Source organism: Malania oleifera, chromosome 1 (genome assembly GCF_029873635.1).
Source record: "Malania oleifera isolate guangnan ecotype guangnan chromosome 1, ASM2987363v1, whole genome shotgun sequence".
NCBI classification, from domain to species: Eukaryota; Viridiplantae; Streptophyta; class Magnoliopsida; order Santalales; family Ximeniaceae; genus Malania; species Malania oleifera.
In genome coordinates this window covers 143,160,009-143,186,496 of record NC_080417.1, presented here as the reverse complement: position 1 = coordinate 143,186,496, position 26,488 = coordinate 143,160,009, and the positions used below count along the sequence as shown (strand labels likewise).

Sequence of the window (26,488 nt, the reverse complement as noted above, 5' to 3'; positions counted from 1 at the left end):
ACATTTTAATCATCATAGTAGTATTTTCCCAATCGTATATTTCATTTGTAATACACAATATAACATATGCTTTTCTGAAAATAAATTTATTCATAATCAATAATAATTTGTATGAAAAATTACTGCTTTAGTTTATTCCCTTACCTAACTATTGAGAAATTTCTTAGGACCCAAATCCTACGCCCTTAGCGCCCAAAATTCAACTCCTGAAATTTACATTTTCCCAAGATTAATTAATCTATTTCTCCAAAATAATACTCATCTAACCTTCCCTAGACTCCATATACCTCAAATTAATATTTAAACTATTATTTAACTTCCCTACTTAATTTTTCAAATTTTGCATGCGGGTCCCAAAATTACATCACGGCGCTCACCCGGGCCCTAAATTTCAAAAATCTTACTTCAGTCCAAGATGCTTAATATTTTAGCATATCTAAATTAATGCTAATTAATTAAAAATAAGTCCCTTAATAATCGCTGCACCCTAAATTTGAGGTTTTGGTCCGACACTCCCACGAGAATTCCATCCCACTAGACTTGTAGAGAATCATCCCTAGATTCTCGTGGTGGTATTCGTTCGTCAATTGAGCTTATATTTTGCAAGAAATTAAAGAAAAAGGAAAAAAATGGCTTACCCTAGGGAATACGCTTACGCCGCTTCTACCACCGATCCGCTTCGGTAGAAATGACGGCAGCGGTGAATGGAGTCCAGTGGTATCTTCGGATTTTATATTGGGCAAAAATCCGTCGCGAAATCGAGGAGAGAGAGAGAGAGAACGTGAGGAGAGAGAGAGAGAGAGTTCAGTGCAGAGAAAAGAATAAAGAAAAGGAAAAGTAAAGAAGAAGAAAAAAAAAAGAAGAAGAAGAAGAAGAAAGGCAAAAAAAAAAAAAAAAAAATTCATTGCATATTTAAATCAACCTTCAGAAACGTCCTGAAGGTTTTATATTCAAAACTTTACCTATATAATTATATTATATTATATTTCTTTTTCCTTTTTACTTTAATCCTTATATATATATATATATATATATATATATATATATATATACACACACACACACACACACACACATATCTTTAATATTATTTATTTAATCAATTCATTTTAATAATATTTAATTAATATTAGTAATAGATTTTATTAATAAAAATAGAAATAAATTTTAATTATTATTTTTTCTTTTTCTTTTAAATCTAATTAATTAATTAATTAATTTTTATTTATTTATTTATTTATTTTATTTTTTGAAAGCAATCCACTAATCTTTTATATCTCTTTTTGGGGTTTTTACAGATTCTTTAAAAGTCTAGTGGGATGAAATTCTCGTGGGATCGTCGTGAGCAAAACCCCAAATTTAGGGTACGGGAGTTTTTAAGGAACTTATTTTTAATTAATTAGTATTAATTTAAAAATGCTAAAATGTTGAGCATCTGGAGTTGAAGCGGAATTTTTAGAATTTAGAGACCGGGTGAGTGCCGCGGGTGTAATTTTGGGACCCGCAAGCAAAATTCAAAAAATTAGATGGGATTGTTAAATGTTAGTTTAAATATTAATTTGAGATATATGGAGTCTAGGGAAGGTTAGATGAATAGTATTTTGGGGAAATGAATTAATTAATCTTGAAAAAATACAAATTGCACGAGTTGAATTTCGAGCGTCAAGGGCGTAGGATTTAGGTCCTAACGAGACTCTCAGTAAGTTAGGTAACGGGAATAAATTATAGCAGTGTTTTTAAAATTACTATTTGAATTAATACATGAAAATGAGCATATGATATTTTGTCTGAAAATTATTATGATATAAATATCAGATAAATTGTGTGGCATTTAAGTAATTTTAAATTGTGATATTTTGGAGTGTGAAATTAATATTTTATGAATAATAGATGAAAACTGTGTGGCATACGATGTATGTTGAAAAATGTGAAATAAAATAATGTGTATTTTTTGAGAAAATAGTGAAATGAGAATGATTGATGTGATATTTACATGTGAGTAGAAATTATTTGCATGAAAAATAAGTTTGTACAAATTACTGATATGAGTTTTGGGAAATGTGGAAATACGTGAAATATGATATATATTATTGTAGACACCCCATTTTTACCCAGGCCCAATATATGTATTACTATTATTATTATTATTGTTATTTTATTATTATTATTATTATTATTTTATTTATTCTTATTATTATTATTATTATTATTATTATTATTATTATTATTAATTTTCACTAATCTTATTATTATTATTATTATTTTTCATTAGTATTATTAATATTACTTTTATTTTTATTTTTTACATCTATTTTATTATTATTATTATTTATTATTTTCATTATTATTTTTATTATCATTATTATTAGTATTTTTATTACTATTATTATTATTATTATTATTATTATTATTATTATTTTTCATTAGTATTATTATTATTACTTTTATTTTTATTTCTATTTATATTGTTTATTATTATTATTATTATTATTATTTATTATTTTCATTATTATTGACATTATTTTTAATTATTATTATTATTAGTATTTTTACCTTTATTATTGCTATTATTATTATTATTATTATTTTATTTATTTATCTTTGTTATTACTATTATTATTATTATTATTATTATTATTATTATTATTATTATTATTATTATTATTATTTCCTTATAACCATAATAGTAGTATATATTATTTCCAAAAAAAGAAAAATACCAAAAACCGAAAAAGGAAATGTTTTTAGGGTTTTTTTTCAAAAATTATTTTTATAAAAGGGGGGGCGCAGCGCACAGGAGAGGCAGCCAAATCAAAAAAAAAAAAAATTTTCTGCTTTTCTTCTTCTTACCCAGGGATTCCCCGAGGGCCTTCCGGGGCTCTCCCTAATCACAAACCTCACCATCCCTCCATCTTCTTCCTCCTTCATTCTCGTTTCTCCCCATCTCTTTCATGCACAAATAGCCGCAGGGAACCCACACGGCCAGAACCCCACCAGCACAGCAGTCCCCAGCGGGCCTCTCGGCCACTCTCTGCAACACTCCACGCCCGTGAGCAACCACCACACCAACCGACCTCAGCCACGCTCCGGCAGAGCCTTAAGACCTCTCGGACAACACCAGCCAAGCACCCGAGCACATCTCCTGCCCTGTTCTCCATCAACACTGCCGTGGACCTCCCACGCACAGCAACACCCGCAGACCACCGGCCAGTCCTCCTCCCCACCGCCTGTCACACCAGCCTCCGGCCATGCACGGCAACCCAGCAGCCGCCGTCGTCACTGTCAGTCCCACCACTCGCCTTTTCCGCCATCACCGCCTCATCGCCCATCCTCCGGCCACTAGCCTCATCTTCGTCAGCCCACGGTAAGCCTGCTGTGAGTTTCCCTGATCTCTGCACACACTCACGCACACTGTACACACACAGACCACCCTCACTCACAGATATACACAATTGTTTTATGGATTAGTGTTAATATATATATATATATATATATATATATATATGTATATAGGCAAGTAGGTACACATATATTTTATATTGATTATACTGTTACTATTACCTGTATTTTATTAGTAATATTGTTATATATATGATTTATGTGGATTTATGTGTATTTATTTTGCCTATTATTATTATTATGTTGCATATTTGTTTTATATATATTTTTACATACATATGTGATTGTTATTATTATAACCTTATATATTTATATTTATGTTATTATTGGTTGCATCTTGTAATTGTATATCTAAGTTGCATGTATATATATTTACGTAATATTATTGTTGTATTATGTATTCATGTGATATTAGTGTTTATTATTGTTATAGTCATCATGTTAATATTTAGGTGACCTTATAATATAACCGTTATATGGTTTTCATAATTGTCTTGTTAAAATAGTATGTTTTAGGTTATCATTATGGTTATCTCAATGTTACGTTCAAGTATATATATTTATGTAATATCATTGTTGTATTGTGTATTCATGTGATATTATTGTTTATTATTGATATAATTATCATGTTAATATTTAGTTGATCTTATTATATAGTTATTTTATGGTTTTCATCATTGTCATATTGATATTATATATTTTGGGTTATCATTATTGTTATATTGATATTGTATATTAGGCCAGTTATATTGTTATAGGGTTTTTGATTATTATTATATATTATTTAGGTTCGATTTGTTGCCTTAATTTCATTAATTGTTTTAAGCATATATTATTGTTCATTAACATGTTAATTTTCAGGTCTATTTGTTTCCATAATTTTAGTTATTTCCATATTTAATACTGCATTTTGTGCATTTATTTTAGGGTCCAAATCGTTTCCATAGGTACTAATTGTTTCCATATGTGTGTATATTGAAAATTAACTTTAAAGTTTTGATTATTTCCGGGATGTTGTTGTATTTATAGGATGTTAATATCTTATTATATGGTAGTATATTATTGTCATTATTAGTATTATTGTTATTATTATTACGTATGATATAGTGTCATTATTATTATTATTCTAAGTTTAGTATTATTATGATATGAGTTACATTATTATTATTATTATTATGCGTGTATTATTACTATCTATTAGGTTGGTTTATTATTAGGGTAAGTTATTAGGTGTTATAAGTAATTTATTATTATATAGTCTATATAGCATATGTGTATCCCTATTATTATTACGTGTATTATGGTAATTTAATTTCTTAGTTTATTATCTTATTAATATATATATTAAAACCTCCCATACTAGTATTGTCCTATAGAAATTTTATATATAATTTCAAAATTTTGGGAGTGTATTTTCTTAATTATTATCCCTATGATTTTATTGCGGGGGTATGAGCCTTCGGACATCACGTACCCTAAGCTCTGAGGGAATACATATGTATATATTATCTTCATTTATTTATTATTTTATTTATTTATTTATTTTTCACATGTATTTATAAATTCATAAAAAGGAATAATTTAAAGACTTATTAGATTAGCTTAGGGATAATTTTAAATTAATTAGGTACCGTTCGTAAGAACGGGCGCGTAGGGGGTGCTCGTACCTTCCCCTCGCGTAACCGAACTCCCGACCCCAACTCTGGTAATGTAGACCGATTCTACCCCTAACGGGGTAGTAATCATGTGTTCTAACCGCACTAAAGGTTAGTGGCGACTCCGATATCCATGTTTTTCTATGAAAATATTAAATTGATTCTAATTTCGCCGCCCGGGGCACACGCGCTCCCGGGACGTCACGACAATTATTATGAGATGATGAAATGTGCAAAATTCCTACTGATGCCGTTGGGGAGGTATGCTCAGTATGGAAACTGTGTGTGCGTGCGAAATTCTTACTGATGTCGTTGGAAAGGTATGCTCAGTATGGAGACTATGTGTGTGTATGAAGTTCCTACCGATGCCGTTGGGGAGGTATGCTCGGTATGGAGATTGTGTGTGTGTGTGTGAAGTTCCTACTAATGTTGTTGGGGAGGTATGCTCAGTATGGAGACTCTGTGTGTGTGTGAAGTTCTTATTGATGTCGTTGGGGAGGTATGCTCAGTATGGAGACTATATGTGTGTATGAAGTTCCTACTGATGCCGTTGGGGAGGTATGCTTAGTATGGAGACTGTGTGTGTATATGAAGTTCCTACTGATGCCGTTGGGGAGGTATGCTCAGTTTGGAGACTATGTGTGTGTATGAAGTTCCTACTGATGCCGTTGCAGAGGTATGCTCAGTATGGAGACTGTGTGTATATGAAGTTCCTATTGATGCTGTTGGGGAGGTATGCTCAGTATGGAGACTGTGTGTGTGTGCGAAGTTCTTACTGATGCCGTTCGGGAGGTATGCTCAGTATGGAGATGGTGTGTGTGTGTGTGTGTGTGTGTGTGTGTGTGTGTGTGTAGTTCCTACTGATGCTGTTGGGGAGGTATGCTCAATATGGAGACTATGTGCGTGTGTGAGAGATTCCTACTAATGCCGTTAGGGAGGTATGCTCAGTATGGAAATCGTGAATATGTTGAGAATTGGAATTATGTGAATTAATGTATTACGTAAAGTACATAAATTTGAATTTATGTATACATAGATATGTAATGAGTTAAAATTGGAAATTATTATGAAAAATGAAAGAGAGTGTGTTTTATAAAATAAATAATTGGGGCGAAGTGAAACTCTCTGTCTGAGGGCTTACTGAGTAAGGTGAGTGCTTTAATAGGTATCAGATGTGTGTGTGTTTTATAAAATAAATAATTGGGGCGAAGTGAAACTCTCTGTCTGAGGGCTTACTGAGTAAGGTGAGTGTCGTGATAGGTATCAGATGTGGCCATTCCTGGCTGCATAACATGTTAGGGCAGAGGGAAGCTACCTGTATGGGCGGGCAATCTTCCCTATTCTCAGGAACTTCGCGGGTAATTATGTGTGTTGGAAATGAATAAACTTGATAAATGGTTTTAAAGCTTATAAAAGCTTGTGTTGTATATCTATAGGATTATGAGAATGTGAAGATCAGTGTATTTTTCTCAGATGAAATGTTGTTTTGAAAAATAAAGTATGTTATAATTGAACTCATATGGCCACACACTGTAAATAATTTATTCCTTCTTATTAAGATGTGTCTCACCCAATTTATCTAAATTTTTCAGAGAACAGGGATAGGCCAGGTGATAGAGTTCCGTGATCATAGGGAGCTGGTACCCTAATATACAAGGTGAATTTGGACTAGGGAGGTGTGATTCCCTAGATTTATATCATTTTTGGGTATGAGATAGTATTGTGTAAATACGTATGTTAGTACTCTGGATATTGTATTTTGGATAATATAAATATACTATCTTCTGTTGTTAGGTTGTATAAATAAAATGAATTTTTACCTAGTACCCAATGCGGGTTGGGTTGTATGAATGATAATAGGGTTGTTGACGTAGCCGATTTGTGGATGTTGTTTATGACGAATGAATATTTATTTATTATCAAAAAAAAAATTATACGAAAATCGGGGCGTCACAGTTTGGTATCAGAGCCTAGGTTGCTAGGTTCTATAGACTTTAGTAGACAGCGGAATACAATGCCATATTATAGGAGTGGATTTTGAGGGAAATAGGAGATGGGTAGATTGAAATGTGAATTAGTGATTGTTAGAGGATGAGGTGAGAATTTAGGATTCTATCTTGCGGCCTTGAGACAAGAGTACCGGGGTTGTTTCTGTGTTTTTCCTGGGGTGACGATTTTAGGAAAACCATGGATACTATCGTTGGGTCTTGTTTTGAGTGGTAAGACTGAATCTTAAATGGGGATTAAGGATGTGGATAGAAAAGTAATTCATGAGTTATAACAATGTATTGGTTGTATGATAGTAATTGTATGTTGAGATTAGTTGTATCTTTTGTGGGATGGATTCGGGGAATAGTAACACGAGTGTGAGAGGTGATGGAGTAGGATCTTCCAGTATGGGTGGTGGAGACTATGATGTAGTGTTGTGTAGCGTCACTTAGTAAGTAATGGTTGAGATGGCCAAGAGTTTGGGGGAGCGGAGCTGCACGATCGAGCAATTCACATGTATGCGCCCCCCATATTTCGCTGGAAGAGCAGACCCACTGGTAGCAGAAAATTGGGTTCAGGACATAGAAGACATACTGACAATCCTCTCATGTATAGACGAGCAGGTGGTAGGTTTCTGAGCACAGACCTTCTTAAAGATAGTGGACAAGGTTGCAGTAATTGAGAGCAGCATACAGAGAGGCGCAGCAGCATAGAGCCAGAGGAAGAGGCCCGCGCCTTCTAATTTCCAGGTAGGGTCCAGTCGAGGGTCATGGAGGAGATATGATAGTAGAGGGGGACGATGACAGGGAGGAGGAGATCGAGTAGTACAGGGCAAATAGATGCTCCCTCCTTGTCCCAGATGTTTGAGGAGGCACACAGGAGAGTGTCGAGCGAGGGAGGTGGTCTGCTATCAGTGCCACTAACCTAGACATATTGTGAGAAACTGCCAGACACCACCAGCGGTAGCGGCTGCTCCTCGACCATATAGAGGAGGTACCAGGCACCTCGAGGTGGATAGTAAAGGAATATTGCTCCGGTGCGAGTTTATGCATTGACGCCAGGAGATGCTGAGGCGGCGGGAGATATGGTGACAAGTACAGTTTCAATACTGTCATTTAAAGCTACTATCTTGTTTGATTCTAGGGTGACTTATTCTTTTATCGCCCAGGAATATATTAAATTGTGTGGGTTTGAACCTCAGCAGTTAGATATTAGTCTATTTGTTGCTACGCTGACTGGGGCTATTGGGATATGTAGAAAGATACTCAGGGATTGTCCAGTGGATATTCAGGGGAGGTCTTTGTTGGCTAATTTGGTGGTTTTAGACATGCATGGGTTTGAGATAATTTTGGGTATGGATTGGCTAGCTGCCCACTATGTTAGCATTGATTGTCATCAGAGAGAGGTAGTATTCAGACCTCCGGAGGGACAAGAGTACAGATTCATGGGATCACGTGTGCGCACCCCACCTCAGTTATTATCTGCTATTCAGGCGCATGGATTTCTATCAGAAGGCTGTTAAGGATATTTAGCCTGTGTGAAAGCAGTATCAGAAAGGGAACTGAGGGTGGAGGACATCCCAGTGGTGAGGGATTATCCTGATGTATTCCCTGAGGATTTTTCGGGACTACCTCCTGATCGAGAGGTAGAGTTTGTTATTGATCTGGTTGCGGGGACAGCACCGATTTCGAAGGCGTCATATAGAATGACATCAGTAGAGCTGAAAGAATTGAAATATCAATAGCAGGAACTATTAGATAAAGGGTTTATTCGGCCCAGTGTGTCACCCTGGGGAGCACCGGTTTTGTTTGTGCTGAAGAAGGATGGGTCGATGAGGTTGTGCATCGACTATCGGGAAATAAACAAAGTGACTATTAAAAATAAATACCCGCTTCTGCGTATCGATGATTTTTTTGACCAGTTACAGGGGACATAGATCTTTTCGAAGATAGACTTACGCTCTGGGTACCATCAGGTGAAAGTCAGGGCGGAAGATGTTCCGAAGACGGCATTTAGAACATGGAATGACCATTATGAATTTCTAGTTATGCCGTTTGGTTTGACGAATGCTCCTGCAATGTTTATGGATTTGATGAACAAGGTTTTTCACCAGTATTTGGATCAGTTTGTGGTAGTATTTATTGATGATATACTGGTGTATTTGAAGAGCCTAGTGGAACATGAGGAACATCTGAGGACAGTGCTTCAGGTGCTGAGAGAGAAGAAGTTGTATGTGAAGCTCAAGAAGTGCGAGTTTTGGATGGAACAGGCTACCTTCCTTGGACACGTTATATCTAGGGGAGGTATATCTATTGATCCGAGTAAGATTGAGATGGTAGTAGACTGGGTACGAGCAAAGAACGTGTACGAGATCAGGAGTTTCCTAGGATTGGCTGGGTACTACCGCAGGTTTGTTGAGGGCTTCTCTAGATTGTTAGGCCTATTGACCAGATTAACTAATAAGGGAGTGAAATTTGAGTGGTCTGATGAATGTGTACAAAGCTTCCAGGAGTTGAAGCAATGACTCATCACTGCGCTTGTGTTGACAATTCCTTCAGGAGAATAGGGGTTCGTAATTTACAGTGATGCGTCCCATAACGGGCTCGGATGCGTGTTGATGCAACGAGAGAGAGTAATAGCCTATGTCTCACGACAATTGAAAGAATATGAGAAGAACTACCCTACCCACGATTTAGAATTGGCAGCAGTGGTTTACATGCTGAAGATTTGGAGGTACTATCTATATAGGGGTAGGTGTGAGATATTTACTGACCATAAGAGTTTAAAATATTTTTTCATGCAGAAGGAATTGAATATGAGGCAAAAGAAATGGCTGGAGCTAATAAGGGATTACGACTGCACTATCAGCTACCACCTGGGAATGGCTAATGTGGTTGCTGATGCGTTGAGTCAGAGATCAGTGAATGCATCTATATCTATAGTGGAGATTCAGCATTCGATCCAGATGGATCTAGAGAGGCTCGAGGTGGAGCTGGTAGAGGGCGATCACTAGGCGTTCAGTGCTGACTTGGTTTTGCATCCGGCTCTACATAAGAGGATTAAAGCAGCCCAAAGGAATGATGTAGAACTAGTAGAGCTTATGGGAAAGGTACAGGATGGTCGGGAACTATAGTTCAGCATTTCAGAAGATGGAGCCTTGAGGTTCCATACCAGGTTATGTGTTCTTGCCGACCCTGAGATCAAGAGGGTTATTTTAGAGGAAGCACATCAGTCCTTGTACACTGTACATCCAGGTAGCACTAAAATGTAAAGGAATCTTCAAGAGTCCTTCTGGTGGAGTAACATGAAGAGGGAGATAGCCCAGTACGTGGATCAGTATTTGACGTGCCAGCAAGTGAAGGCTGAGCATCAGAGACTGGCAGGATCATTGCACCAATCCAGATTTCTGAGTGGAAGTGGGAGCATATAGTGATGGATTTCGTCTCAGGATTACCACCGGCATTGCATGGACAGGATGCTATCTGGGTAGTGGTGGATCGACTGACGAAGACTGCCTACTTTTTGCCGATCAGAGTTAGCTACTCCATGGATAGATTGGCTGAGTTATACATCCACGAAGATCGTTAGACTCCACGGCGTCCTGGTGTCCATAGTTTCAGATAGAGACTCACGGTTAACATCTCGTTTTTGGAAGAGTTTGCAAGGGGCCATGGGTTCTCAGTTGTCATTCAGCATAGATTTTCATCCTCAGACAGATGGACAGATAGAGAGGACGATACAGATTCTTGAGGATATGCTATGAGCATGTGTGCTGGACTTTGGAGGTCGTTGGATGTAGTATCTGCCACTGGTCGAGTTTGCGTATAACAACAACTACCAGGACAGCATTGGGATGCACCGTATGAGGTGCTGTATGGAAGGAGGTGCTGATCCCCGTTATACTGGGATGGGGTTGGAAAGAGATAGGTATTAGGGCCAGAGATGATACTGTAGACTGAAGATAAAGTCAGATTCATCAAAGACAAGATTCGAACAATATAGAGCCGGCAGAAGAGTTATGCAGATACTCGTCGGCGAGAATTGGAGTTTGATGCAGGAGATCATGTATTCCTGAAAGTGTTTTCTCTAAGAATGGGAAACAGACGAATAGCAAATTTTGAGGACAAAATTTTTATAAGGAGGGGAGAATGTAATGCCCTAGAAAGTGACAGGCTTGGAAATAAAATAAAATTAAAAAAATTAAAAAATAATTAATTAATTATTAAATAAATAAATAAATAATTAACTGATTAATTAAGTTAATTAAATAATGATTATTATTAATTAAATAATAATAATGACAATACAATATACATTGGATATATATATATATATATATGTGTGTGTGTGTGTGTGTGTGTGTGTGTGTGTGTGTGTAAGTAAAAGTTATAATATTAACATATATATATATATATATATATAATAATAAAAATAATAATAAAAAATAAAGTTATAAAAATAAAAATAATGAAAAATAATAATTAAAATTTATTTTTATTAATAAAATATATTATTATTAGTATTAATTAATTAATATTATTATTATTATTATTATTATTATTATTATTATTATTATTATTATTATTATTATATATGAAGCAATTCACCAGAAACTTTGAAGCTTCAGGCGAATTCAAGAAGGCTCTTAGATTCTCTCTGAACTCACTCTCTCTCTCCTCTCATTCTCTCTCCCTCTCTCCTCGATTTCGTGATGGATTTTCGCCCGATCGAGAATCAGAAGATACCGTTGAGCTCCATTCTCCGCTGCCGTCATTTCTATCGGAGCGGATCGGTGGTATGAGCGGCATAGAGTTACTAAGGAGCTTATTTTTAATTAATTAGTATTTATTTAGAAATGCTAAAATGTTGAGCATCTGGAGTTGAAGCGGAATTTTTGGAATTTAGGGCCCAGGTGAGCGCCGCGGGTGTAATTTTGGGACCCGTATGTAAAATTCAGAAAATTAGATGTTACTGTTAAATGTTAGTTTAAATATTAATTTGAGGTATTGGAATCTAGGGAAGGTTAGATGAATAGTATTTTGGGGAAATGAATTAATTAATCTTGAAAAAATGCAAATTGCACGAGTTGAATTTCGTGCGCCAAGGGCGTATAGGATTTGGGTCCTAACGAGACTCTCAGTAAGTCAGGTAATGGGAATAAATTATAGCAGTGTTTTTAAAATTAATATTTGAATTAATACATGAAAATAAGCATATGATATTTTGTTTGAAAATTATTATGATATAAATATCAGATAAATTGTGTGGCATTTGAGTAATTTTAAATTGTGATATTTTGGAGTGTGAAATTAATATTTTATGAATAATAAATGAAAATTGTGTGGCATGCGATGTATGTTGAAAAATGTGAAATATAATGACGTGTATTTTCTGAGAAAATAGTGAAATGAGAATGATTAATGTGATATTTACATGTGAGTAGAAATTATTTGTATGAAAAATGAGTTTGTACAAATTACTGATATGAGTTTTGGGAAATGTGAAAATACGTGAAATATGATATATATTATTATGAGATGATGAAATGTGCGAAGTTCCTACTGATGCCGTTGGGGAGGTATGCTCAGTATGGAGACTGTGTGTGTGTGCGAAGTTCGTACTGATGCCGTTGGAGAGGTATGCTCAGTATGGAGACTGTGTGTGTGTATGAAGTTCCTACCAATGCCGTTGGAGAGGTATGCTCAGTATGGAGACTATGTGTGTGTGTGAAGTTCCTACTAATACCGTTGGGGAGGTATGCTCAGTATGGAGACTCTGTGTGTGTGTGAAGTTCCTACTGATGTCGTTGGGGAGGTATGCTCAGTATGGAGACTATGTGTGTGTATGAAGTTCCTACTGATGCCGTTGGAGAGGTATGCTCAGTATGGAGACTGTGTGTGTATATGAAGTTCCTACTGATGCCGTTGGGGAGGTATGCTCAGTATGGAGACCGTGTGTGTGTATGAAGTTCCTACTGATGCCGTTGGGGAGATATGCTCAGTATGGATAATGTGTGTGTATATGAAATTCCTACTGATGTTGCTTGGGACGTATGCTCAGTATGGACTGTGTGTGTGCGCGTGCGAAGTTCCTACTGATGCCGTTGGGGAGATATGCTCAATATGGAGACGGTGTGTGTGTGTGAAGTTCCTATTGATGCTGTTAGGGAGGTATGCTCAGTATGGAGACTATGTGTGTGTGTATGAAATTCCTACTGATGCCGTTGGGGAGGTATGCTCAGTATGGAAATCGTGAATGTGTTGAGAATTGGAATTATGTGAATTAATGTATTACGTAAAGTACATAAATGTGAATTTATGTATACATAGTTATGTAATGAGTTAAAATTGGAAATGATTATGAAAAATGAAAGAGTGTGTGTTTTATAAAATAAATAATTGGGGCGAAGTGAAACTCTCCGTCTGAGGGCTTACTGAGTAAGGTGAGTGCCCTGATAGGTATCAGATGTGGCCATTCCTAACTATATAACATGTTAGGGTAAAGGGAAGCTACCTGTATGGGCGGGTAATCTTCCCTATTCTCAGGAAGTTCGCATGTAATTATGTGTGTTGGAAATGAATAAACTTGAGAAATGGTTTTAAAGGTTATAAAAGCTTGTGTTATATATCTATATGATTATGAGAATGTGAATATCAGTGTATTTTTCTCAGATGAAATGTTGTTTTGAAAAATAAAGCATGTTATAATTGAACTCATATGACCACTCACTCTAAATAAATTATTTCTTCTTACTGAGATGTGTCTCACCCGATTTATCTAAATTTTTCAAGGAACAGAGATAGACAAGGTGATATAGCTCCGTGATCATAGGGAGCTGGGACCCTAATATACAGGGTGAGTTTGGACTAAGGAGGTGTGATTCCCTAGGGTTGTATCGTTTTTGGGTATGAGATAGTATTGTGTAAATACGTATGTTAGTACTCTGGATATTGTATTCTAGATAATATAAATATACTATCTTCCGCTGTTAGGTTGTATAAATAAAATGACTTTTTACCCAGTACCCAATGCAGGTCGGGTTGTATGAATGATAATAGGGTTGTTGATGTGGCCGATTTATGGATCTTGTTTATGAAGAATGAATATTTATTTATTATTGAAAAAAAATTTGTACGAAAATCAGGGCGTCACACTTACACTTAGTTATAAAGGTTTATAACTTAATTAATTTTCCGCTAGACTTGTGATTATAAACCAATTTTGGTTGTGTTGTGTTGAAGTATTGGTTTGTCCAAATAAGGTTTGGTTCTGTGATTGCTAGATTAACAAGAGGTTAAGTATTCATGAAAGGAATTAAAAGAAATTTTAATAATCCAATTCACCCCCCTATTGGGATAGCTCCTTAACTTTCAATTGGTATCAGATCGGGGTTATAACAAATCCTAACAAGTAGTTATATAAAGATCTAGATGGCCCACCTAGGAGTAGCTCCCTTTGGAGAGAGTCAATCCTCAACTAGGCCTCCCATTTTTGTGGTTTAAATAACACATTTTGGAAACAAAGGATGAGAATTTATATTCAAACTATAGATTAGAAAGCTTGGAAGGTTGTCACACATGGTGACTTTATTCCTACAAAACTTGTAGATGGAAAAGAAGTACCCAAGGAAGAAAAAGAGATGATCGAAATAGATCACAAAATGCTGCAAGTTAACTCTAGTACAATAAACGCCTTATATTGTGCACTTGATATTAATGAATTCAATAGAGTTATAACATGTAAAATAGTAAAGGAAATTTGGGATAAACTAGAAGTAACCTATGAAGGCACTGTAGATGTTAGAGACAATAGGATTGATATGTTGACTAGTGAATACGAAGCCTTTAGGATGAATCTGGATGAAACCATCACTAATATGTACACTATGTTCACACACATAATAAACTCCCTTAGAGATGATCCGGAAAATACTTAGAGAACTTCCTCCAATATGGGAACCAAAAGCCACAATTATAACGTAAAGAAGAAATCTTAAAAATACATTCTTAGATGAACTCAAAGGATCCCTTCTCACCTATGAGATGACCATGAATGAAAGAAGTAGTAAATCTAAAGCTCAAGAATCTATAGCCTTTACAGCGTCAAATGAAAACTCTAGCAGTGAAGATGAAGAAGATGAACTAGCCTTCATATCTACGAAATTTGCAAGAATACTAAGAAGGAAGAATAAGTTCAAAAGAAAAATCCAAAACTCAAGTTCAGATGAGGAAGAAACTAAGAAGAAAGAAACGAAGAAAGAACTGCCTACATGCTATAATTGCAAGAAAGTTGGACACTTAAAACCAGATTGTCCAAAACTTAAGAAAGATTCCAAAAAGAAAAAGAAGAAGGCAATGAAAGCCACTACTTAGGACAATATAAGTACAAGTAGTTCCGATAAAGAATCAAGTGACAAGAGGTTACTTATACTTGCTATATGGCTTGGGACGAGGAGGAAAGCTCCTCATCCAAATCAATTAATGATTCTTGCAGTGAGTCATCAAATGATTCCAATGATGAAAGTATGCCTTCCTATGAAGAACTTTAAAATGATCTATTCAAGGTGCATAAAATTCTAGTTAATGTGACTAAACGATACACATCATTGAAAATCAAGAATGAATGAGTAATGAAAGAGTTAGAATCTTTAAGACTTGCTGAAAGTGAAAAAGAGTTAAAAATCCTTAGATTAGAAAGTAAGAATGAAAAGGTGATAAAAGAGTTAGAAGAATTAAAGTCCAAAACTTCTATGGTTTAAGAAAACGACATATATATATATACACATATATTTCTGATTTAGAAAATAAAATCACCAAGGTGTCTCAAAACCAAATAGAGATGCAAAAAAAGGATAAAAAAATACTCAAGACATAGAAATCGGTGATCTTAAAGGAAAAATTGAAGATCAAGAAAAAAAAATTTACAATTTCACAAAAGGAAAAGAAAACTTTGATAAAATGATAGGTGCACAAAGCATGTCTCTAAATAAAGAGGGCATAGAGTTCAATGGAGTTGAAAATACAAAGAAAAAGAACCTCTATATGGGGTACTTTACGAAAGCATTCAAAAACTATGCTAGCACCTCTTTTAATGCCTATACTCACACCATATGCTTTCTATGTAAGAAGAAGGGACATAAAATTTGAATGTCCATTAAAGAGGAAGGGTGTGAAAACTAAACAAGTTTGGAGAATTAAAGAAACATCTCTTGTTAAACCATCCAGACCCAAGAAAGAATGGGTATCAAGATGAAAGACTAATTCATAAACAAATGACTCCATGGATTAAGTCATTCCTCTTAGAAATTAAGAAAACTACTTAATTCAAATCAAGGATATTAAACTAGTTGAAATGAAAAATCTCAAAGATGAGTTTAAGAGCTTATTGATGACTATAACAATTATAACAAATACAAAAATGACATTTTTGGCCAAAATCATAGGATGATTTGTATAAGGCTTAACTTAGAAAATACTAAGGTTTGGAAAGCAATATGAAATGAAATCAAAAGAAAGAAAATTTGAAGCAAAATTGAGCTTATTGCATGAGAACTTTGATTAAGAAAAGATATTTGAGCAAAATGAGAGGCAGAATAAGAAATACTTAAGAAACATGAGCACAATTTGAACAATTGTAGCACAATGCACAATGCAATAATATGCTCCATGCTTGTATATGCTGATATGCTACATGCTAAATGCTGATATTCTGATATGCATATGTGATGAGATACTAATATGAACTATATGCTGATATGCTATGCTAAAATGCTGACATGTATGATATCTATATTTTGCCAAAGAAATGATATTAACTCGACATATATGAATGATCTTATGACTCACTATACATTGCAAATTTGAGCATGAAATTATTGAGCATGGTTATAAAGCATAAATCTTGGCATGATAAGATATTAGCATTGATATCTATGAAATATATTGGTATCTATGAGTATGATAATTAATATTTGAGCATGACAGCATATTTGTATCCATAAGCATGTGATGATATTGATATATGAGTATGAGATTAAGTCTTGATCAGTTTACATGCTAAAAGATGAATCGCTTTATATATCTCTTGCATGATTGACTCATGGATAAACATAAACATGTTATGACATAGATGATATTGAAATAATATTGGTACTATTCTTAATATTGGTATACATGAGCATTTAACATGAAAATAAATTTTTTTATGGCATGATAAATTTTAAAAACACAGTTGGTATCTTTAAGAATACATAGTTTTGAATTGGTATTCCAAATGAAAATCTGAATTTATTGAATATGAGATACATTTCATTCAGGGGGAGTTAGACATGATATCATGATTTATGCGATGTAAAATTTGTTGTATTTTCTTATGCTACTTTGGATCTTGTTGTTGTTATGGGAGAAATTTTGGGCAAAAAATGAGCATGATACTGCATACTTAAGATGATATATTGGTATCTTGATCTTGAAAGATATGATTATTGATATATGAGCATGATATTAAAATTAATATTGAACTTGATCTTGATATTACAAATATTGTTAAGATGATACTTATTGTAAGGGGGAGCCTTTTTAAGGTTTACTCAATTTTTTGCTCTTTATTTGTTATCATAAAAAATGGGGAGATTGTTGGCCTTATAAGGTTTAAAATTTTGTTTTGATGATAACAAATAAGATGAACTTAACATATTTGGTTAAGTGATGATATTTCAGGATTCAAGTATGTGAACATAAGGTCAAATGCTCACAAGGATCATTCAAAACTTATGTTTCAAAGAAAGATGATCAAATGAAGCTTAAAGAGTCAAAACGTGGATGTTAAAGAGGACTTGCTAAAAGCTTAAAGTATATTAAAGCTTGAAGACAAAATGGAGCCAACAGAAGACAAAGCTAAAAGAAAGGACTTAAAGCAAGGACATGCATGAAGACTCCAAGAGCTGAAAGATTTAAAGTCTTAAGAAAGTCTTTATGTAAATACTTCAAGTAAGACTCAACATAAAAAAGATTGAAGCTCTTTAGCACAAGTTAAAATCTAAGAAACCATTTTTATAAAACCTTGAAATATGTTTTCTAAAGTTAAAAATTATAAAGGTCTCAAATATAAGGTTTTCAAAGTCAAATTCTTTATAAAAAAAAAAAAGTTTTTGAATGCCCAGGTGCTTGCCCAAACCTCCCAAGTGACTGCCCATTTTGTGATTTTTAAGAACTACCGGTGTTCTAACTTTTGAATTTGAACTAAGACATGCACTTGCCTTGTCGTGCCAAGCGACTGCGACTCGAACAATATTTTAAAATACCAACGGGAATTATTTTAAATTGGTTTCTTGGGCTCCAATTCTTTTACAAACTTGACCAACACTCCAAGTAAACTTGGGGAGTAACAATTTAAAATTTTAAACTCTATAAATAGCCCCCAAGACATGGATTTTAATCACCAAGAAATACTAACAACAATAAAAGAATTCTCCAGTGCTCTCAATTCACTAAAGCTCTCTTGCTAACATCTTGCTACACACTCAACTGAGTTCTTATTGATTCTCATACCGAAATTGTTCTTTCAAAGTCTGAATCTTTCAATCAAACAAAGATTAATTTGGTGATATAATTTAATTGAGCTTCAATTACTTTATATTGAATTTACTTTGAAGTATATTGTGCTGATTGTTGTACTAATATGCTCTTTGTGAGAGTGTCATTGTACGCAGCCATTGTTTCTTATTTCTTGACGATTCTAGGTTGTTGGATCGTTGACCAAGCGTAAGGTATCGCTTGGAGAAGTCTTACTCTAGCCTATTGAAGGAGTGACCAAGCGTGGGGTATCGCTTGGAGAGGTCTTGCTTTAGTCTATTGAAGGAGTGACCGAGTGTGGGGTTTCACTTGGAGAGGCATTGCTCTAGCCTACTTAAGGAGTGTTTGACCCTGGGGTATCGCTTGTAAAAGGTTTGTTCCGCCTGAAAAGGAATGGCATAGTGGAATCCTTTGGTGGTATTGGCTAAAGGCGAGGACGTAGGCTGGGGATAAGCCGAACCTCGTAAAAACTCCTCTCTCTTTCTCTCTCTCTCTCTCTCTCTCTCTCTCTCTCTCTCTCTCACTCTTTAAATTCCAGCATACTTATAAATTGCGTGGATATTTTAAATTTCATGATAATAAATATTACGTAGTTTGGAAATTAAATAAACTGAAGTTTAATTTGTTTTTGTGATTGCAAAAATCAAAAGGGAGTACATTGGTTGATCTATAATTTGCGGAAACCATAAGCGAGTTCGTTGATTGGTTAACACCCAAAGACTCTTTAACTAAAAATTTATTTAAAGTCTAAAATTTTGGAAAGAGTGTTGGATTTTAAATTGTGCTTCATATTGAGAAAGCAAATTCATTAATACAAAGATTGAATCAAATTCATATACACAGAGCTACAAAAAAAAAAAAAACCTTTGAATTCTTGTAAAAGCTGAGAATTGCCATAGAGCTGCATACTATATCTCGTTTTGATCATTTTGGATGAATTGAATTGTTGGAAGAAAATATGAAAACCCACAAAGTATACAAGTTACCATACTTACACTTAGTTATAAAGATTTATAACTTAATTAATTTTCCGTTGAACTTGTGATTATAAACCAATTTTGGTTGTGTTGTGTTGAAGTATTGGTTTGTGGATTGATCATCCAAATAAGGTTTGGCTGTGTGATTGCTAGATTAACAAGAGGTTAAGAATTTATAAAATGAATTAAAAGAAAATTTAATAATCCAATTCGATCACCCTCCCTCTTGGGACAACTCCTTAACTTTCAGTTAACACTATTAGTGACTGTTGGGGAGATTTGTCACTAATAATTGGGTATCAGTAACGGTTTAGATTTGTCACTAATATTTTTTTTATTAAAAAAAATACAAAAATAATATAGTTAACACTATTAGTGATGGTTGGGAAGATTCGTCACTAATAATAGGGTATTAGTGATGGTTTATATTCGTCACTAATAATTTTTTATTAAAAAAATGTTAAAAATATATAGTTAACACTATTAGTGACGGTTGGGGAGATTTGTCACTAATAACAGGGTATTAGTGACGGTTTAGATTCATCACTAATAGTTTTTTTATTAAAAAAATGTAAAAATAATATAGTTTACACTATTAGTGATGGTTGGGGAGATTCGTCACTAATAATAGGGTATTAGTGACGGTGTAGATTTGTCACTAATAGTTTTTTTATTAAAAAAAATGTAAATATATATATATATAGTTAACACTACTAGTGACGGTTGGGGAGATTCATCACTAATAATAGGGTATTAGTGATGGTTTAGATTCGTCACTGATAGTTTTTTTATTTAAAAAAATTATATAAATAATAAGTTAACACTATTAGTGACGGTTGAGGAGATTTGTCACTAATAATAGGGTATTAGTGATGGTTTAGATTTGTCACTAATACCAATAAATATATTTACTCACGCCACTTGGGTTTCCCCCAATCTCCCCCATTTCCCTCCTTTCCCTATCTATTTCCCACTCCTCCCCTCCCGATTCTCCTTCTTTCCTTCCTTCCTTTTCTTGATCTGTTTCCCTTCTCCCCTCCTGATCCTCCTCTCTCCATCGCAGTCCCAGCCTCTCGCCCGTCGCCGTTCGCAGACCGTCACAGCCCCTCTCCATAGCCGTCGTAGCCTTTTGTTGTCGATTTCAGTGCTCGACGATTTCCACGAGGTTCTGATTCCTCTTCTGCCTCATTCCTCTCTTTTCTTCTACGCTCCACAGGGTCGAGAAGTAAAAAAAAAACAAGTCAGATTCTCAGTTGATTTACCCTTTTCTATTCTCATAATTGTTAGTTATGTGCTTGGTCTAATCTCTTAATAAAATTGTTGCTGTTGTCACGACGTCCCGAAGCGCGTATGCCCCGGGCGGCGAAATTAAAAATCAATTTTAATTTTCAGGGAAAAATAGGGAATGTCGGAGTCGCCACTAACCTTTTAGTGTGGTTAGAACACATGATTACTACCTCGTTAGGGGTAGAATGGACCTATGTTACCATAGTTAGGGTCGGGAGTTCGGTTATGCGAGGGGAAGGTACGAGCACCCCCTACGCGCCTGTTCTTAAGAACGGTACCTAATTAATTTAGAATTATCCTTAAGTTAATTTAAAAAGTCTTTAAATTACTCCTTTTATGAATTTATAAATGCACATGAAAAATAAATAAATAAATAAATATAATATATACATATATATATTCCCTCAGAGTTTAAAGTACGTGAAACCTGAAAGCTCATACCCTAGCATTAAAATCATAGGGATAAAAAATAAAAAATATTTAATAAAAAAAATAAAATAATAATAATCATTATAATAATGAACATAATAATAACAATAATAATAATAATAATAAATAACAATAGTAAAAATAATAATAATGGTACTAATAATAATAATAATAATAATAATAATAATAATATTAATAGTAGTAATCCCATAATGATAATAATAAATAATATTAATAGTAACAATATGCACATATTAACAATAAATACATATTCTGAATATCATAATGGTAACGTAATAATTTCACACATGATAATAATAATAATAATACACTATAAATAAAAGGTAATAATAATAATCTTCCTCATGGTGCACACCCCTAATATCCTATAAATACCTTTACACCCATATGGAAATAATTAATAAAAGAAATAAACTAAATTTAAAATTAAAACATGGAAACCAATGCAAAGGTAAAGAAATAATGAAATTATGGAAACAAGGTATTGCTGAAAATAATATATACCAATAAAGCATGGTTTCCAAAATTAATATACACCCTAAATATACAAGTATTAAACATAAAATGGGTACAATAATAGCAAAAATCCTACATACACACAATAATGAATATGGCCTTAATAAAAACAACTAAAATCCTAAACATTAACCCCATCACATGAACCTTACATATTCAAACGCAATCAAAACAAACATATCATGTGAGCACTACATATTTGATAATAACAACAATATACCAATATTATGACAACAATAATAGTAACATGCTAATTATATAATAATCTTACCAATAATGCTATATAAATAAATATAATACTAATACTAATATAATTAATATAATAATAATGCTAACGATAATGAGCCAACTACATAATAATATGACTAATAATAACAATACACTTATAATATGATGACAATATTAAAAATAATATACAAACCATATAATAATATTATTGATGGTAATATATAAATAATATAACAACACTATTAATAATGATATTCACATGATAATAATATTATTACTAATAATATACAAATAATAATATTATTAACAATAATATACAACAATTACAACTAAGAACCTAAACATGAAGATCAAGTATCAAAACCCAAACCAACAAAATATCAAATATCAAAATCTAATATATAATATTAATATTAACATAATTCATATAATAGTGATACTAACAAATTGATAATAAAATAACTAATAATAGTATATGAACAAATAATAATAATATTAATAATAACATACCAATAATAATAATATTACTAATAGTAATATAGGATAATATAATAATGTTACAAATAATAATATACAAACGATGTAATAATATTACTAGTAATTACATGGCAATAATAACATCAATACTATTAATAATATACGAATAACAATAATAATATAATCAATATAAACATATATAACACTATCAATAAAATAAATATGTATATGTGTGTGTTGTGTGTGCTGAGTTCACTGTGTGTGTGTGTATTTTCAGTGAGATGCTGGCTGGAGGGCAGGGGATTTACAGGGGGTTCACCGCCGGGGACGAAGGTGGCTTCGGGTGGTTGGGACAGGGGAGGATGCCGGAGACGACAACGACGACGGCGACGGCGGCAGGAGCGAGTGACGAGAGGCGAAGATGACGGAGTCTGAGGAGCGACGGCCTTGGGGGATGACGACGGTGGTGGTACAGCGGGTTGGCAGCAGGTTGCTGCTGGGGGTTGTTGCGGAGCTTCTGGTATGAGATGGGGCCTCCCGGAGTGAGGCGGAGATGGCGTGGTCCTGCGGTGGCGAGGACGTAGCGTGGCCGTGGGGTGCGTGACTGGAACAGGGGAGGTCCCGCGACGGTGCCGAATTGATGGGGAATCGCGGTTGCCTGAGCTGGCGTCTCGTCTAGAACAGAGGAGGTTGTGGCTGCTGTCTGATGTTGCAGTGGCCATGCGAGGAGGTTGCTGGGGCTGGGCTGCTGCAGAGGCTCGTCTGGAGCAGAGGAGGTCAAGAGTGGAACCAGAGAGAGGAGAAGAACTGGGAGCGGCAGAGCAGAGGGGGTGAGGATGGAGCCCGAGAGACTAGGTGTGGAGGCGTTGAAGGAGATGGAGAGAATTGAGAGAGTGAGGCTGTGTGTTGGGGAGAAAGGGATAGCCCCTGCAGGTTTAGGTTTTTTTTTTAATTTTGCTTGGCTCCCCCTTTTGGCCTTCTAAAATCCCTAAAAAAAACTTCCTTTTTTTATTTTCTTTTTCTTTTTCTGCTTTTACTATTATGGTAATAATGAAAATAATAATAATAATAATAATAATAATAATAATTATAATAATATAAGGATCAATAAGGAAATAATAATAATGATACTACTACTAATAGTAAATAATAATAAATAATTATAGTAAAAATAAAAATAATAAAGATATTATCAGTAAAATAATAATAATAATAATAATAATACTAATAAAAATAAATTAATAATACAAATATTAAAAGTAATAATTAATAATAATAATAATAATGATAACATTACTAATAAAAATAATAATAGTCAAAATAAGATACTAATGCTAATAATAATAATAATAATAATAATAATAATAATAATAATATTGTTGGGCCTAGGTAAAAATGGGGTGTCTACAGCTGTGTAAGTCTCTACCCCCATAAAATTTTCTATTATTCGAAATCCTAAATAGGAGATTCATATGTTCCATATATAGTACTTGAATACGTAAATTATGCCTCCACAGAAATCATAATAACATTTTTAAGAAATAGTCCAAAAGTTGGACTACTAATGTGCCCAAGTTGGAGGCATCAATTAAGTTCAAATCTTACAAATAGTGAAAGGAGATTTGAAATGAGGAAGAGATTGTTGTTTATTTTGTCATAAATGTAACGTCCCTCAATTTCTTAACATAAAATATCACATAATAAATAAAATGGTCAACCCGAACCCGTGGGTAGCGGGGACACCTGTCAAACACAGCGGAAAACCTAGCAGCAGTAAACATAAAATCTCAAATATTCAATCATAAAACATAATACTAGAGCATTCTATACATCCTCACATACATCCAAATATCTCTAGGGTCAAACACAAAATAACTCTGACGCTATTACAAAATCTTACCCTTCTCATAGGGTAATCTCACTAGCTCAACGGCGGCCCTGACCCGCCAGTCTCTCAAGAGCTCCTGAAAAATTAATTAAGTTTGGGGATGAGACACTTCTCAGTAAGGGAAAATAAACTAAATACAGCTGTGTAGCAACATGAATATTTAATGCATTTGTACGTATACAGTACATTTCATAATTCTATAAACATAATCATATCGTACTGGGTAAACATATATTTTCACATCTGTTAATAAATCATATCATACATAAAATCATCTGTTATAACTGTAGTACTGAAAACAAACCCAGGATGACTAGCTAGCTGGTGTCATGTATTACCCCCCATGACGGGTTGTGCAGCCCGAAGGCGGGACCCGACAATGGCTGGCCGACCACTGCCGAATCAAATATGTCTATAAGTACGATGAGCCCGCCACACCCTGGTCCGGACTACCAGGTGGATGTCCACACTCTACTGAAAGTCACATCAACTATCCATCTCCCATCCCCTCGTGGGACGGTAGCACTAATAAGGCCTCGTGCCAAAATTAACCCATAGCTACGGTACCGAGCTCCTGGTCTGAACTAAACTAACATCCTGGTTATGAAAACATATAATACATGATCATACATAACATCATTACGGCCTCGTGCCGAAAACATAGATACGGCCTCGCGCCGAAATCATACATATGGCCTCGCGCCAAAATCATAGTAAATATGGCCTCGCGCCAATAATATAAATACGGCCTCGTGCCGATAGCATAAATACGGCCTCGTGCCGATAACATAAATACATGGCCTCGTGCCAATAACATAAATACGGTCTCGTGCCGATAACATAAATATATGGCCTCGCGCCAAAATTGTTTCAGGTATATATATACTGAAAATACATCATTTATCATATAATCGTCAAAACCATCACAACATAATTCATCTTTTCATAATACCTGAAAACATGTTTTGTTCGTAAAATCTTTTACATCATAATACATTTCATATAAAATAATATTCATGCCATACATATGCTGTTAAAAGTCATACTTCATATTCTAAAATCGTGAATTCCTTACATCTCATACATATATATACATTTTAATCATCATAGCAGTATTTTCCCAATCGTACATTTCATTCGTAATACACAATATAACATATGCTTTTCTGAAAATAAATTTACTCATAATGAATAATAATTTGCATGGAAAATTACTGTTTTAGTTTATTCCCTTACCTGACTATTGAGAAATTCCTTGGGACCCAAAATTTCACGCCCTTGGCGCCCGAAATTTAACTCCTGCAATTTACATTTTTCCCCAGATTAATTAATCTATTTCTCCAAAATAATACTCATCTAGCCTTCCTTAGGCTCCATATACCTCAAATTAATATTTAAACTATTATTTAACATCTCCACTTAATTTTCTAAATTTTGCCTGCGGGTCCCAAAATTACACCCGCGGCGCTCACCCGGGCCCTAAATTTCAGAAATCCTACTTCAGTTCCAAATGCTTAATATTTTAACATTTCTAAATTAATGCTAACTAATTAAAAATAAGCCCCTTAATAATCGTCGCACCCCAAATTTGGGGTTTTGACCCGACACCCCCACGAGAATTCCGTCCCACTAGACTTGTAGAAAATCATCCCTAGATTCTCGTGGTGGTGTCCGTTTGTCAATTGGGCTTATATTTTGCAAGAATTAAAGAAAAAGGAAAAAATGGCTTACTCCAGGGAATACGCTTACGTCGCTCCTACCACTGATCCGCTTTGATAGAAATGTCGGCAGCGGCGAATGGAGTCCAGTGGTATTTTCAGATTTTCGATCGGGGGAAAATCCGTCACGAAATCGAGGAGAGAGGGAGAGAGAACGTGAGGAGAGAGAGAGAGAGAGATTGCAAGTTGCAGGAAATAGTATAAAGAAAAGAAAAAATAAAGAAGAAGAAGAAGAAGAAGAAGATAATCTGGGGGGGGGGGCGTGAATTTAAATTACAGAATCTACCTGAAGCTTCAAGAAGCTTCAGGTGGTTAACATATAATAATAATA

At 34.4% G+C, this 26,488-nt stretch overlaps 1 pseudogene; it reads right to left on the bottom strand.

Moving 5' to 3' along the window:
* The window catches only part of LOC131149462 (alpha-amylase-like), a 43,757-nt pseudogene extending 40,829 nt beyond the window's left edge, over positions 1 to 2,928 (bottom strand).
* Positions 2,929 to 26,488: the final 23,560 nt, after the last annotated feature.